Raw genomic sequence first — 16,517 nt, forward strand, 5'->3', positions numbered from 1 at the left:
ACTTGGTCTCCAATGAGCTACAATCTAGTGACGGAGATAGATCTGCCTAGATAATTTTAACATATTGTGGTAGCAGCGTGCAGAGTCCTAAAAGACACAGTGGGGCACTTAGCTGGCTTTCTATAGCAGTGACTCTTGCATGAAATCTTACAGAAATATTAGAAATTAGCTACAGAAAAGAGGGTTAGAGGGCAATGTTGGAGGAGAAGCACTGACCCAAGGGTGAAAGTGTAAAACTCCGAGGTGTAGTCAAAGAACTACAGGCAGCTTGATATTGCCAGAGCATAAAGTACAAGGTGGTGAATGACAGAGTAGAGGCTGGAGAGGAGGGTAAGGACAGCCATGGAGAGCCTTGTCTGCCCTCCTAAGGAGACTGGAATGGTCCTATAGGCCACGGGGAACAATGAAAAGACTTATTTAAGGCCTGACACAGCTGGGGGAAGAATGAGACTGGTCAGGGATTTGTTGTGATTGTCCAAGAGAAAGAGGATAAGGACCTGAATCCTGGTGGTGGAAATGGGGTTGAAGAGGAAAGGGTCAGAAATAGTCAGAGGCACCAACAGAGAGCAATTAGTGACATTGGATATGGGCAGTGAGGGGGGGGCTTGCATCACTCCCAGGGTTCAGGTGTAGGAGACAACGTAGACTGAGGCCACCAAGTGAGTTACAGACACCGGGGCCAGGATAAGTTTGAGGGTCGAAGACGACACGCTAAAGAAGTACTTCTCAAAGTATGCCCTCAAATACCCTCCACTGGCCTCCAGACGTTATTTGTAACACTGATTATTAACACACAAATGTCCCAGCTGGAGAGGACAGGTCTTTAAGCCCAATCGCTTTCAAACTGTGTGTGGTGGGGGTCTTGGTGGGATGGGGGGCAGAGCAGGCAGGGCTCCAGGCTGACTTCCCTGATTCAACCCAAGAGAGTCTGCTTTTACCTACTGTGTATATTAGAATTCTTCAGAAGACGTAATTTGAAAAAAGAAAACCACAGGTTGAAAACCAGACAACCTCTTCCTTTTACAGAGAGGAAAATGAAACCCACGGAGGTGAAATAACTTGTCTACAGACACACGTCTGTAGCAGAGGCTGAGCCAATCTATGACACTTAGTTCAAGTCCACATGTTCTCTACACTGTGGTTTCCTAAACAAGTATTTGTCTACTTTTTGCTGTGCTTTACAGAGTTAGCATCACAAACCTTATCCCCAGCACGCAGTTATCAGTTTCTTCAGTTTTATTCTGTCAGTTAATATTTATTGACCATCTTCCACATGCCAAGACTTCTATTACTGAGATCACCTGTGCATTTTTATTGGATCCCCAGTTATAGTTTTTGATTCTTTAGTAGAGTTCTAATGGTGTCCGCAATTGGTACTCGACTGTGACTGGATGTCTTATGACCCAAGAAGTAGATAGGTATACTAGGCTTTATTTTAGTCCCAAGTAAACAGTATTATCAGAGGCATGGGTTTCCTAATTTACTGGAGGTTATAGCTAATTTACATTTTTAATCTAATTTTTAAAAATCCACTTTTTAAAATCCATGAAGCTCCTAAAGTACAGTAAGGTGCTAGTCATAATTTTTAAAGAATTAGTTTTCAGATGTACACTAATTTTTCCATACACATTCCAGTGTTCACTGGAAATAATGATGCAAAAAACTCACTGATATATGAAATAATTACAGGATAGATTGCTTTCAAAAAGTGAGAATTCAAGCCAATAAACTCAATAACCCCTCTTCCCTGTCATACTAACTCGGAACCAATAGGGTAATTCGTAAAATAAGGAAAAGCAAATCTTTGTTTAACCTAGAGGAATAAATAAATAGAGGCAAATGTTAGCTGAGGGGTTACAGCAGCGTACTGTTCCCTTTCTCAAAGATCATCCCATCTTAAAAAATTTGTCCCAGGCCTCCTAGAAGAGAGCAGTGGGCGGCCCCTTTGTCAAGTGTGTGAGTCCAGGTGGGGAACAGGAACCAGCTGGGGAATGCCCTCCCGCTCAAGGGCTGCCAGAGATGAGATGCACACAGGCCTTTCCAGAAACATTATGTAAGATCCTGGAGGCAGAAAGGAAACCATTGCTCTGTCTTTCCTGTTGGGGAATCTATTCTCCACTTTATTAAACTCCTTAAAATAAGGGAACAGGGAATCAGTCTTCCTTCAACTGCCCCTTTATACTTCACCACCTAACCCAAATCGATCTCTCATTTTCTTTCTCTACTCCTTCCATTTGCAGATCATTTTAAAATCAGAAACTCTGGGGCTTCCCTGGTGGCACAGTGGTTGAGAGTCCGCCTGCCGATGCAGGGGACACGGGTTCGTGCCCCGGTCCGGGAGGACCCCACATGCCGCGGAGCGGCTGGGCCCGTGAGCCATGGCCGCTGAGCCTGCGCGTCCGGAGCCTGTGCTCCGCAACGGGAGAGGCCACAGCGGTGAGAGGTCCACGTACCGCAAAAAAAAAAAAAAAAATCAGAAACTCTGTATACACCAACATACACAAAACCCAGTTAGTGGAGGTGGGTTGCAAGCAACAGAAAAGGGGAAAGAAAGGAGAAAATCCAAGATTATAGCTCAAAAAGATTTCAAGGCTCACCTGTTACAACCCCGTTTCTTTCCAGGTGAAAAATCCAAGTCAAGTGACTTGTCTGAGATTATGCCACGTGACTGTCCCCATATAGTGGTATTACTGGGTATAGGACAAACAAAACAGTGTTAAGGATCAAACAAAAGCCTAATTGGCTCTACAGGCACCCATTTATACCAGCCTCCTTCATGTTGTAAAGTCTGCTAGTGGGTGTACACACTGAATCCAGACAGAGCAAACATTTGGTTATCGCTTATCCCCTTTGACCTCTCACTTCTCATTTGCACAAGTAAATCCAGAGTTAATGGTCTTCTGAGATAATCGTGTTTATGGTATTTTGGTCTAGTGTCCTAAAACGTCTCCCTTCATAGAAATTGCTTTCATTCACTCAACAAAAGTTACTGGAAGCTCACTGTGCACCAGCCCTAGATAGTATGAAGAAAGAGCATTCTTTTGCTCTCTTGCTTATCTGCTCACCACTTTGTCACTGTGCAGTCATGATGCAGGAACCACATTTCTTCCCCAAATCCAATAAACTTGTCTATCAGCTTTTTCATACAAAGAGGTTTAAAATGGTTTAAATATCCCTTTAAGCCCAATTTTTTTAATCTATTCTTGCCTCCCCTGCTTCTCAGACCTTATATTAAATTTAGTTAGGATAGGGTCAGAAACCAAAGCAAACAGTCTGTTAGCTAGCTGCATTCTACTGACACTAGGAAAGTCCTACTGTTATGAGAAGTCAACTACAAGTCGATCAGCCTAAAGATTGCGTGAAACAATCCATCTTTTTCAAAATCATCAGAATGCTCTGGAATACCTGAGAAGTATTTCTCTAAGAAATAGAAATCAGTAGATTTAATCACACATTCAATGAACATTAATTTTGCACAAAATATCATGCATGTTGCTCTGAGAGAAGTTAGGAAGTACCATGCGGGTGCCTGTCCTCATGGAGCTTGCGGTCATAAAGAGTTCACTTCTTCAGAAGGTTTTGATTACACACTTCTTCCAGACTATTCTGAATAAAGATGAGGAGAGCCAATTTTTTTTTTTTCTAAACTGTAAGAAACCTTTGGTTGAATCACTGTCGTATACCGTAGCTTAAAGAATATATTTTCCTTCGTGCATTTTGATATTTGAGAACAATGAATTCAAAAATTATTGGGGGGGCTTCCCTGGTGGCACAGTGGTTGAGAGTCCGCCTGCCGACACAGGGGACAGGAGTTCGTGCCCCGGTCCGGGAGGATCCCACATGCCGCGGAGCGGCTGGGCCCGTGAGCCATGGCCGCTGAGCCTGCGCGTCCGGAGCCTGTGCTCTGCAACGGGAGAGGCCACAACAGTGAGAGAGAGGTCCGCGTACCGGAAAAAAAAAATTATTGGGTAAAGTAGGTCTGTAACTGACCACCTAGGGAAACTATGCAAAATCCCTTCAAAATTCCCATCAGGAGTAGAAGAGAAGTGGATTCAGATACAGCACTCTGAAACCTTCCCAAGCTTTCTCCACTGGAATTCTAATTAGTAAGACCCCTTTAAGCAATTTTAAAGTTGCTTAATTTAAATATAGGAAATGTTTCCTTGGGCTCTATAATAACTTTGGCAGAGCTGATCCTATTTCCTGAGATTAAACAGAAGAAAATTCTTTCCTCAGGAAATTGAACCACACACAATAAGATCATTCATTAGAATGTTCATATAAATTCAAAATATGCCACAGGAAGAGTGTCTTCTTCATAAAAAGTAACACCCTAGAAATGCTAAGGAGGGCCATGACTGGTTTTTAGTCTTGAGTTTTGGCCTTTGTGTGTTACAAGTTCTCCAGGAAGAATTACTGAGGTGATAACTCATTTTGACAATGAAACCAAGTACAGGATAACTAAAAAAAATAAAATCCTTTTTCCTAAATAAAAAATATCTTTCAGTATTATTTGCTTCGTCAAAGTTTTGCTTCTATTCATGAAATAAAGCTGTACCTTCTGTAACCTCATTTACTCCACTTTGTACCACTTAAGACTTAGCAAAAGGAAAATCTCAGAAACTTTGTACCAAAACCTGCTACTCAAAAGTCCGACTGGTAAGGGGACTGGGGAGGCTATGCTTCTAAAATTTTTTTACTGTCCAAGAGCACAAAGAGGAACACTCTTCAGTTTCTTGCCACCCTTCTGTAAATTTACGTCACCTCACTAAATTTGAGAGCTAACTAGCGTTCTGACAGTGTTGTTGAGACTTGCGTGTCAGACTTAGAAATGTTACTGTGGAGGCTTACTTGGATGGTGAGATTTGAGAAGCCTATTTCCCTGCTAAACACATGTATTATAGAGTGATGGATAACAGAGATTCAAAGGATTGCAGTGAGAGATCAAGTAGTTCACCTGTAACATCTATCGCATTGACAGCCGACTTTATTGAAGTTTCACCATATTAACTGCCTCTCTGGACTGGCTTAGCCGGCTAGGCGATTATCAATTTATCGCCAGTCAAAACACAGATTGAAAACAAAAACAAAAACAACACAGATTGCTTCAGGTACAGTGTCTGTGGCATAATCATGTACCCTGAATCCGATCAAACTGGAATGATCCTACTAGGATGATTCTTGTAAAAGCAAGGACGACACATCAGTTAGGAACTTCTCTGATGAAATTCTGTCTAATTTGTGGTTTGATAGAACATTTTTCCTAGTTCCTAGATCAACAATGCACCACTCCAAAAGGAAATGAAGTCAAAGCCTGACAGGTAGAATGGGGAGAATATTAGAGGCTATTCACTCCCTCTTCCTGAGCTTTGCTGACTCTAACCACCCCTGAAGTCCACTCCAGAGACAACAGGTAAAAAACTGACCAGTTCTTGAAATAGACTTGCACCTTGAAACTTCACCTAGCACTGTGGGAACTGACTGAATTACATGTAGGAAATGATCTGAGCTAACCATAGACCAACACTGATGCTTACATTACCTCTTTGACTCTGTTTTCAATATAGCAAGAGCTTTTAATTCTACCCTATTTCCTGATCCTATCCTCTAACAAGGTCTAATCTTTCTCCACATTTTGAGTTCTACCAGTAGCCACTCCAATTAATATTTGTTAAATGCAGTAACAGAAGGAGATGATTTTGGCCTTAGGCAAAAATTAATACCTACACTAGCAAACACTTAATGGACACTTTCTATGTGTTGGGTACTAGTTTAAGTACTTTTTATATATTAACTCATTTAATCTTCTTAACTATGCTGTGAGGAAAGTACTATTATTTTACCCTGTGCTATCAATGAGAAAATTGATGAACAAAAATATTATAAAACTTGCCCAAGATTATCCAGCCTGCAAGTTGAACCCAGGCAGATGACTCTAGAACCTTAAAAATTCTGAAACCCAGACTTTTCAGTCATATACTGATTGGACTGAGTTGTTCTGTTCCTATTCCAGCTGCCTATCATTTTATAAAATGTATTTTCCTCTAGAGAAAAATAGCGTCATCCAGAGCCGCTACAATTTTTCATGCAAAATGTCTGGCATTCAATAAAAAAATTACCAGATATACCAAGAAATCAGATCAAAAAAAAAAGAAAGAAAGAAAGTAAAAATAGGCCATAGATGATCCAGAAACATGGATTAATATGTTTTTAAAAAATAAATGAAAATATACCCTTACCAGAGAAATAGAGTCCATAAGAAGAGAATCGAGTGGAAATTCTAAAACTGAAAAATACAGTAATTAAAACTAAGAACTCAACAGATGAGCTTACTAGCAGATTAAACACAAATAAGAACAGGATTAGTACTGTAAGATACTAAATACTAGTATTCTCTGTTGGCAGAGAATATTCAGACCAAAGGACAAAAAAAAAAAAAAAGGAAATATAGAAAAAAGTGAAAGAGACACATGGGAGATGGCAAAGTTCTAAGTGTAACTGGAGCTCCAGAAGTATAGAAATAGATTAGAGGAGAAATGGAGGCAAAAGCATTGTTCGAATAGGTAATGTCTGAGAAATTTCCAAAACAGATGAACAATATCAAATCCCAAGAAGGATACAGACATTACTAGTCTCATCATAGTAAAACTGCCAAATGACAAAGACAAAGAATAAGCCATAAGAACAGCCAGACAAAAAAGCATAGTACCTTCAAAGAAACTACAACAATGATAACTAAGTTCTCAACAGAAACCATAGGAGCCAGAAGAAAACAGAATGATATCGTGAAGTGCTGGAAGAAATTATTGATGACTTAGAAGTCTATACACAATGAAAATATCCTTCAAACATAAAGGCATCAAAAAAAGTTTGTTGTCAGCAGATCCCTATTAAAAGAAATGCTGAAGGAGTTTAGGCAAGAGGAAAATGATCCCAGATGGAAAGACAGAAATGCAGGAAAGAATGAAGAGCAACAGGAGTCAAATATATAAATGACAATAATAACATGTGGTGAAGTTTACATACATATAAAATTAAAATAAATGTACGACAGTAGTAAATCAAACAGCAGAAAGGGATAAATGGATTTAATGTGTTCTTAAATCCTAGCATTGTCTGGGAAGTGGTAAAACTATAATTTACATTAGATTTTATTAGGTTAAGGCTGTTGTTATATCCAGTAAATAGAATTCCAAATATATCAGTAATTATATTAAATGTACATGGACTAAATACTTCGATTGAAAGACAAAGTTTGTCCAACTAGATGAAAAAATAAAAATTTAATTATATGTTGCCTAAATAAGGACATCTTAAATATAAGGATACAGAAAGGTTGACAGTAAAAGAATGAAGATATATCATGTAAATACCATGATTAAACATAAAAAAGGACATTTAAAACTGATGCTTAAAAGTTAATCTACTAGATATGGAGATGAAAACTGGTAAAACTAAACAATAATTTAGCGATGCTTATATTAATGAAGAAGTTATTAAAAGCAAGGGCGAGTAACAAAAAATTCAGGACAGAAGTATGAGAGTGTACTAGGTAGCAACACAAATGAGGAGATTAAGGGGCTTCTGTATCTTTAAGTTGTACAGTGCTTGTTTTTCTATTATTCTTTTTTTTTATTATTGTTGAAGCTGAGTAATAGTATGGGCTTTATTATACTATTTTCTATACTTTTGTAGATGTTTGAAACTAAAAATAATTTTTTAAAAATAATTCAATTACAAAATAAATGACATAAGGAAAGATATATTGTTAAAACATGGTAACATGGACAAAAACAAAGCTTTAAAATATATAAAGCAAAATGGATAAAAATGCAAGGAGAAATTGACAAATTCATAATCAGGAGAACATTTTACAATTTATCAGCAATCGAAGGTCAAGTAGGACAGAAATAGTAAAGATACCGATGATCTAATTATACAATTAGCAAGCTAAACACTTATTCACACTCACACACATTCACATGTATTTGCACCTGACAGGCTACATATTCTTTTCAAACACTTGAACATCCCCCAAATTGGCCACATATTAGGTTACTCTATATGCTCAATTATTGTTTTTTGTTGACTTTTTTACAATTAGAACATATTTACGTGATACCTGTATTCAATACAATCAAAAATATGTTTAAAAAAATGAAAAGAAGCACTTATACTTTACTCAGTTGTGGCAGGCCTTTTAAACATATTATCTTGTTTCATCTCACACAAAACAATGAGGCTGGTATGAAAGCAGAAGGGAGGTTCAGCCACTGGCCTCAGGCCACTGAGATGATGAGTGGCGGTCAGCACTTGCACTCAGTTCCGCTGGATGCTAGAGCCTGGTCATGTGCCTTACTGCACTGCCTCACACAATGCCAATTCGTATTTTCAGCATGCCACGGAATAACTCCGGGTTATTGGAGATGATCCAGCCAATATGAATGACCAGTTCTTGCTGAATGACCACCTCCCTCTCATCATGGGTATTACACTTGTAATAGATGATGTTCTTAATCACTCTTGAAGACAAAGGATTAGAGATAACCTCTTCTTCATGTCCAAAGGCACCCAGAGTTACCTGTTGGTCCTGCACTAAAGCATTAGTAATGGATGGGGCCAGGCTGTCCACTAGTTTACTTAAAAGGCTTGCTGTATGGCGCACCACCAACCGACATTTTTTGCTGCCAGCTCTTCTATAGACTCTCTCAATGTGATCAGAAACAGTACCTTCCTTTGTGATAAAGTTGGGTCCTTCTCTTTTGAGCAGTATACCCAGCAGGATGACTTGGCTAGGCAGACAACTATAGTCATTCAGTTTTTGAAGAATTTAATGGGTGGGTTTGTTTTTCCATTCAGTAATGGTAACATCTGGCTGCTGTTCTTGTTCAGGAGCACTGGAGGTGCTGCTTTGTCATTTGACTTTTGAATGTTTGGGAACTTCTAGTTCCTCAAAACTCTTAAATTCTGGAAGCTCTTCTGTGTCACTGATTCGTAAGAAGTTGTTCTACCACAGCTCCAGATATTAGTGTCTGTAGATGATCAACGTGAACTTTAACTCCTCCAACCACTCCTTTCTTAAAAGCTGCCAGCATATCTAATATGGGATTGAATTGGCTACCTCTTATACTGTCTTCCTGGATGAGAACAAGGAAAAGTGGATGTCCATGCATTTTCCAGTATTGCTTAATAAACTGTAGTGCATTCTTTATGTCATCTATCAGCAGTAAAACATCTTGAGACATTTAGAAATCACTTAGGTCAAAGATGATAGGGTAACAAACCACAGTCTTTCCTAGAATGCAATAAATCTTTGATGTATGGAGGCAGCCAATGGGCCTATCTGGCCTTCCGCAGAGTCCCAATTTTTCATTGACCCCCAGGTGGAAATAAGCTTTCACAAGCTCCTGCTGGGCCCAGATCTGAATGGGTTCTACCTGTTGAGGAGTTTGAGTCTGAATACCATATGTGTTGAGGAAAACTGGAAGGCATTGGCTTTCTGCTACAAGCGCTACATAAACAACCAAATCATTTTCCAGTGGGCCCTGATTGGAAAACCTCATGCTTACATTACATTGATTCTGTAGTGGGACATAACGCTGAACAGGATCAATGTCTTTAGGACTAATTAATTCATCAGCCAGGAGTTTTGTGATGACATAAAGGGCTTGTCCCCAAAGTAATAGTTTTCCATCATGGCCACAGTTGCTAGGAAATCCCTTCTGACTACCAGGGTTTCTTTTTTCATATTCGACAAAATCAGCTGGAACACAGTAGTACTTTGGTATGACAGGATAACCTTCTGTGGTCTGATGAAGTACTGGAGTCAGAAGATCCTGATATTCTTTTACTTGCTTGGGATTGCCTCTAAAAACACCATCAATCATCATGTAAAGGAAAAATATGGGAAATTCACATTCAATGCCATCAAACAGCTTAATTTCAGCTGGTCTGCAGTAGCGTCTATTAGGATCTTCCAATGATGTTCTATACCCATCTCTCAAGAAATGCTTAAATCCATATCTCCCTTTTAATTTTCTAACCACTTTATTGAGTGTCTGGCTAAACAGAACCTCATCGTCCAAGGCAAATGTAGGATAACTGATGCAGGGGAGCAGGGCAACATCTGTGTTATGAGATCTTGATCCTCTGGGTAACAGTGAGCACAAAGTTTGCCAGTTGCGATTGTGAGCATCGAGATCCACAAATATAACCGACCAAGAACAGGCCTGGTTGCCAAAGAGGTTGAATCCATTAATTGCTTCTACAGCTGCTTTTGCTAAGCCAACAGAGCTCGAATGCAGCTCCGTGCTGCCATTATTATACTCGCTTCCTCCTTCCCAGACACCAAAGTCAGGCACACAGTAAACTCTTTCCACACAAAATACAAGGTTCTGAATAAAAGAGACCTCATCAGTGTTATAGACAATCTGGAGTCCTGAGGAAATCATTTCCACAGGGTAAAGGAGATAGAGTGATGCTGCATTTCTCTGAAGATGACCATAATCCTGATAGGAGAGAATCTCATCCCTGTATGTACATTGAAAACAGAGTGAAGACGTGTTGGGCATGGATCCTGCTTAAACTGCTGGACCTTATCGGCCTGACGCATATAGCAGTAGACAATTCCTCTCATACATTTTATAGCCAAGTGCTCCGACTCACGGGTCCTTCCCTTGTCATCATCAATGCGACTGATACAAGAGCCAAAGCCCAGGGCACAGCAGGGCAGTGTAGACCGTCATGGATCTTGGCCTCCTGATCATCACCACATGTTTTTGTGGGAAAGAGACCTGCGGTTGGGCTTCGATACAGCAGCAGTGTTGACTTGACAATTCTGTACTAGTGACCCAGTTTATCCCACAGTTTCATTATCAGGTCTTGGAAGATTAATGCTTTTAAGAGGTTCATAAACTGAGCCAGACCTTAAGAAAGCTGTTAGAGAAGAGACAACTGCATCAGATGAGCTGGCCATTTCAAATTGTTGACTCTAATCATAAGCATCACAGGCTAAACTATAGCAATTGGTCTGGGCTCTTCGCTCCAAGCCCTTCCAGCTCACTTCGGCCATGCACCCTGCCATTGCACTCAGGCCGACGCCTTGGCCTCCCTGGGGCCGCCTGTCAGCTCCTCCCAGCCGGCTGCTATTATTCTTTAAACTGTACACATATGTGATACATTATCTCTCTTTGGAGTGTATGCTTTATGTTATAATAAAATCACTTTTTAAATAGTAAAAAAAACAAGCCTCTTAGATAGCCTCATCCACCAGAGGGCAGACAACAGAAGCAAGAACTATAATCCTGCAGCCTGTGGAACAAAAACCACATTCACAGAAAGATAGACAAGATGAAAAGGCAGAGGGCTATGTACCAGATGAAGGAACAAGATAAAACCCAAGAAAAACAACTAAATGAAGTGGATATAGGCAAACTTCCAGAAAAAGAATTCAGAATAATGATAGTGAAGATGATCCAGGACCTCGGAAAAAGAATGGAGGCAAAGATCGAGAAGATGCAAGAAATGTTTAACAAAGACCTAGAAGAATTAAAGAACAAACAAACAGAGATGAACGACAAAATGACTGAAATGAAAACCACACTAGAAGGAATAAATAGCAGAATAACTGAGGCAGAAGAACAGGTAAGTGACCTGGAAGACAGAAAGGTGGAATTCACTGCTGTGGAACAGAATAAAGAAAAAAGAATGAAAAGAAATGAAGACAGCCTAAGAGACCTCTGGGACAACATTAAATGCAACAACATTTGCATTATAGGGGTCCAGAAGGAGAAGAGAGAGAGAAAGGACCCGAGAAAATATTTGAAGAGATTATAGTCAAAAACTTCACTAACATGAGAAAGGAAATAGCCACCCAAGTCCAGGAAGTGCAGAGAGTCCCATACAGGATAAACCCAAGGAGAACCACGCTAAGACACATAGAAATCAAATTGGCAAAAATTAAAGACAAAGAAAAATTATTGAAAGCAGCAAGGGAAAAACAACAAACAACATATAAGGGAACTCCCATAAGGTTAACAGCTGATTTCTCAGCAGAAACTCTACAAGCCAGAAGGGAGTGGCATGACATACTTAAAGTGATGAAAGGGAAGAACCTACAACCAAGATTACTCTACTCAGCAAGGATCTCATTCATGGAGATTCGATGGAGAAATCAAAAGCTTTACAGACAAGCAAAAGCTAAGAGAATTCAGCACCACCAAACCAACTCTACAACAAATGCTAAAGGAACTTCTCTAAGTGGGAAACACAAGAGCACAAAAGGACTTACAAAAACAAACCCAAAACAATTAAGAAAATGGTCATAGGAACATACATATCGATAGTTACCTTAAACGTGAATGGATTAAATGTTCCAACCAAAAGACACAGGCTTGCTGAATGGATACAAAAACAAGACCCATATATATGCTGTCTACAAAAGACCAACTTCAGACCTAGGGACACATACAGACTGAAAGTAAGGGGTTGGAAAAAGATATTCCATGCAAATGGAAATCAAAAGAAAGCTGGAGTAGCAATACTCATATCAGATAAAATAGACTTTAAAATAAAGAATGTTGGTCTTCCCTGGTGGCGAGTAGTTGGGAGTCCACCTGCCGATGCAGGGGACACGGGTCCGTGCCCCGGTCTGGGAAGATCCCACATGCCACGGAGCAGCTGGGCCCATGAGCCATGGCCGCTGAGCCTGTGAGTCTGGAGCCTGTGCTCCACGATGGGAGAGGCCACAACAGTGAAAGGCCCGCGTACCACAAAAAAGAAAGAAAGAAAGAAAGAAAGAATGTTACAAGAGACAAGGAAGGACACTACATAATGATCAAGGGATCAATCCAAGAAGAAGATATAACAATTATAAATATATATGCACCCAACATAGGAGCACCTCAATACATAAGGCAACTGCTAACAGCTATAAAAGAGGAAATCAACAGTAACACAATAATAGTGGGGGACTTTAACACCTCACTTACAGCAATGGACAGATCATCCAAAATGAAAATAAATAAGGAAACAGAAGCTTTAAATGACACAACAGACCAGAGATTTAATAGATATTTATAGGACATTACATCCAAAAACAGCAGATTACACTTTCTTCTCAAGTGCACACGGAACATTCTCCAGGATAGATCACATCTTGGGTCACAAATCAAGCCTCAGTAAATTTAAGAAAATTGAAATCATATCAAGTATCTTATCTGACCAGGACGCTATGAGATTAGAAATGAATTACAAGGAAAAAAATGTAAAAAACACAAACACATGGAGGCTAAACAATACGCTACAAAATAACCAAGAGATCACTGAAGAAATCAAAGAGAAAATCAAAAAATACCTAGAGACAAATGACAATGAAAACACGATGATCCAAAAACCTATGGGATGGGGTTTCCCTGGTGGCGCAGTGGTTGGGAGTCCACCTGCTGATGCAGGGGACGCGGGTTTGTGCCCCGGTCCAGGAAGATCCCACATGCCGTGGAGCGGCTGGGCCCATGAGCCATGGCCGCTGAGCCTGCGCATCCAGAGCCTGTGCTCTGCAACGGGAGAGGCCACAGCAGTGAGAGGCCCGTGTACCGCCAAAAAAAAAAAAAAAAAAAACCTATGGGATGCAGCAAAAGCAGTTCTAAGAGGGAAGTTTATAGCTATACAAGCCTACCTCAAGAAATAAGAAAAGTCTCAAATAAACAATCTAACCTTACACTTAAAGGAACTAGAGAAAGAAGAACAAACAAAACCCAAAGTTAGCAGAAGGAAAGAAATCATAAAGATCAGAGCAGAAATAAATGAAATAGGAACAAAGGAAACAATAGCAAAGATCAATAAAACTAAAAGCTGGTTCTTTGAGAAGATAAATAGAACTGATAAACCATTAGCCAGACTCATCAAGAAAAAGAGAGAGAGGACTCAAATCAATAAAATTAGAAATGAAAAAGGAGAAGTTACAACAGACACCACAGAAATACAAAGCATTATATATTAATAAACTTGCCTTAATTGGCATATATAAAATTCTGCCTCTAGGGGCTTCCCTGGTGGCGCAGTGGTTGAGAGTCCGCCTGCCAATGCAGGGGACATGGGTTCGTGCCCCGGTCTGGGAATATCCCACATGCCGCAGAGCGGCTGGGCCCGTGAGCCATGGCCACTGAGCCTGCATGTCCAGAACCTGTGCTCCGCAACGGGAGAGGCCACAACAGTTAGAGGCCCGTGTACCGCGAAAAAAAAAAAAAAATTCTGCCTCTAATGTATTAAAGGGACATAAGACATTTACCAAAACTGACTATATGCTGGACCCTAAAACAAGTCCCCACGTTCCCCAAAATTTCAAAATATTGAAAGCATTAATGTATTCTCTGACCCCAGTGGAATTAAGCTAGAAATCAGTAACAAAATAACTAGAACATCCACCAAATATTTGGAAATTGGTTAAAGAAGAAATCAAAATGGAAATTAGAAAATATTTTGAACTAAATAATAATGAAAATATGATCTATCAAAACTTGTGAATACAGGTTCAGCGGTGCTTAGTGGGAAAACTCAATGACAGTGGTTACACTGAGAATGAGGGAAAATGACTGAGAAGCAGCCTAGTAGGGGCCTCTTGGGGGCTGGTAATGTTCTAGGTCTTACTGGAGAAGGTGACTACTTGAGTCTTGTCCCTCTGTGAAAAATTCACCAAGCTGTACATTTATGATTTGGGCATTTTTCTACATGCCTGTTATATTGTAAAAAAATTTTACTTAAAAAATAAACAGAAATTATTCCTGGCTTCTCTTTTTCTCACACCTCACATCTAGATCATCAGCATGTCCTGTTGGCTTTAATTCAAAATTAATACAAAATCTGGCCATTTCTCACTACCTCCCAACTGCTAATCTTGTGTAAACCAACAGCATCTCTTTCTTGATTTATTTCAGAGTTTTATGTCAGTCTTCCTGCTTCTGCCCTCGCTCCCTATAGTCTATTGTCAATTCAGTCACCACAGTGAACTGTTCAAGCTGAATCAGATCATCTTACTACTCCACAAAATTGTCCAACTGCCTTCTCATTTCATTCACAATAAAAGCCAAATAATTGTCATGACCTTCATCTCTGAATGATCTGGACTACCATCCCCTTACTTCATCTCCTACCCACCCCCACCCCACCCCTGATTCACTCTACTCCAGTCTTAACCGCCTCTTTACTCTTCACAGAACACACCAGGGACATTCCTGCCCCATGACATTTGCACTCGCTGTGTCCTCTGCTTGCATGTTTCTCCCCCTAGCTTCACAAAGCTCATTTACTCAGGTCTCTGCATAAAAATCACCTTTGTCCCTGACCATTATCATTGCAATTCCCTCCACCAACAACTTCCAATTCCTCTTCAGTTCAATTCACCAAACATGAATCCAGTGTCAATATGAGCAGGTACTGGTCCAGTGCCGAGGACAAATTAGTAAACAAAATAGGCATGATTCCTGCCCTCATGGGACTTACATTCTAGCAGGAGGAGACAATAACAGATTGAACAAGTGTAAGAGAAAGATGAAGGATGACTTCCAGAGTTTTGATCCAAACAACTAGAAGAATGGAGTTGCCATCTGCTAGGATAAGAGAGACTGAACATACAGCAGGTTCAAAGAAGAAAAAAAATCAGTTCCGCATTAGGCATTTTCTGCTTAATTTTCCTCCATAGCTCTTATCAACATTGACATACTATACATTGTACATATTTACTTGTTTATTATCTCTGTTTACCCACTGGAATGTAACCTCCAAGAGGGCAAAGACTTGTTTATTTTGTTCACCGCTATATCGCAGGTATCTAGAATCAATTTATCTGTTCCATAAGCATTTATGGAGTGCCTTCTAGATGACTGGAACCGTGCTAGGCTAGACCCTGTATGTTTTCTACCTGTAAGGAGCTTAGAGTATAATGGGATATACAGACAAATAAACAGTCTGCATACAATAACTCTAGGAATCCAGGACACCATGGGAGTGTGCAGGAGGGGTATCACACATAGACTCTGAAGGGGAATTCGAGAAGCTTCCTGAAAGAAGTGGTATTGTAATATTGTAACCAAGAGTCAAGTTATCTACTTGAAAAGGAGAAGAGCATTTCAGGAAGACGGAACAGCATGACCCAAGCTTGGAGGTCAGAGGGACCGTGCACTACCCAGGAAGTTGCAAATTCACCTGGTATCTTAGCTGTACCCTAGAGAACATATCTGTGTCAGATGGGAATTGAAGGAGTCATGTCACCAAAAAACACACTTGGCTGAGCAATTACTCTACCAGAGATCCCAGCCAAGGCCAGCAAACACAGGCACCTGCAGCCAGCAGCAAAGGCAGCGATGGCCACCATCCTCCCCACCCACAAGACAGCTGCGGTGGCAGCAACAGCAGAGGGTTCCGAGATTCACTACGCACCAATAGCACTTCGTCAGGCTTGACCATCAAGACCAAGGGCAAAATGGAGGTCAGTTCCTCTACAGTTCATCCTTGAAGGTAGT

At 40.3% G+C, this 16,517-nt stretch overlaps 1 protein-coding gene and 1 pseudogene across 3 annotated transcripts in view; both read right to left on the minus strand.

The window, feature by feature from the left end:
* The window catches only part of RWDD3 (RWD domain containing 3), a 78,159-nt gene that overhangs the window by 17,724 nt on the left and 43,918 nt on the right, over window positions 1–16,517 (minus strand). The window lies entirely within an intron of this gene.
* On the minus strand, window positions 7,747–11,367 carry LOC101271399 (phosphorylase b kinase regulatory subunit beta-like; annotated as a pseudogene).

Source organism: Orcinus orca, chromosome 1 (genome assembly GCF_937001465.1).
Source record: "Orcinus orca chromosome 1, mOrcOrc1.1, whole genome shotgun sequence".
NCBI lineage: Eukaryota > Metazoa > Chordata > Mammalia > Artiodactyla > Delphinidae > Orcinus > Orcinus orca.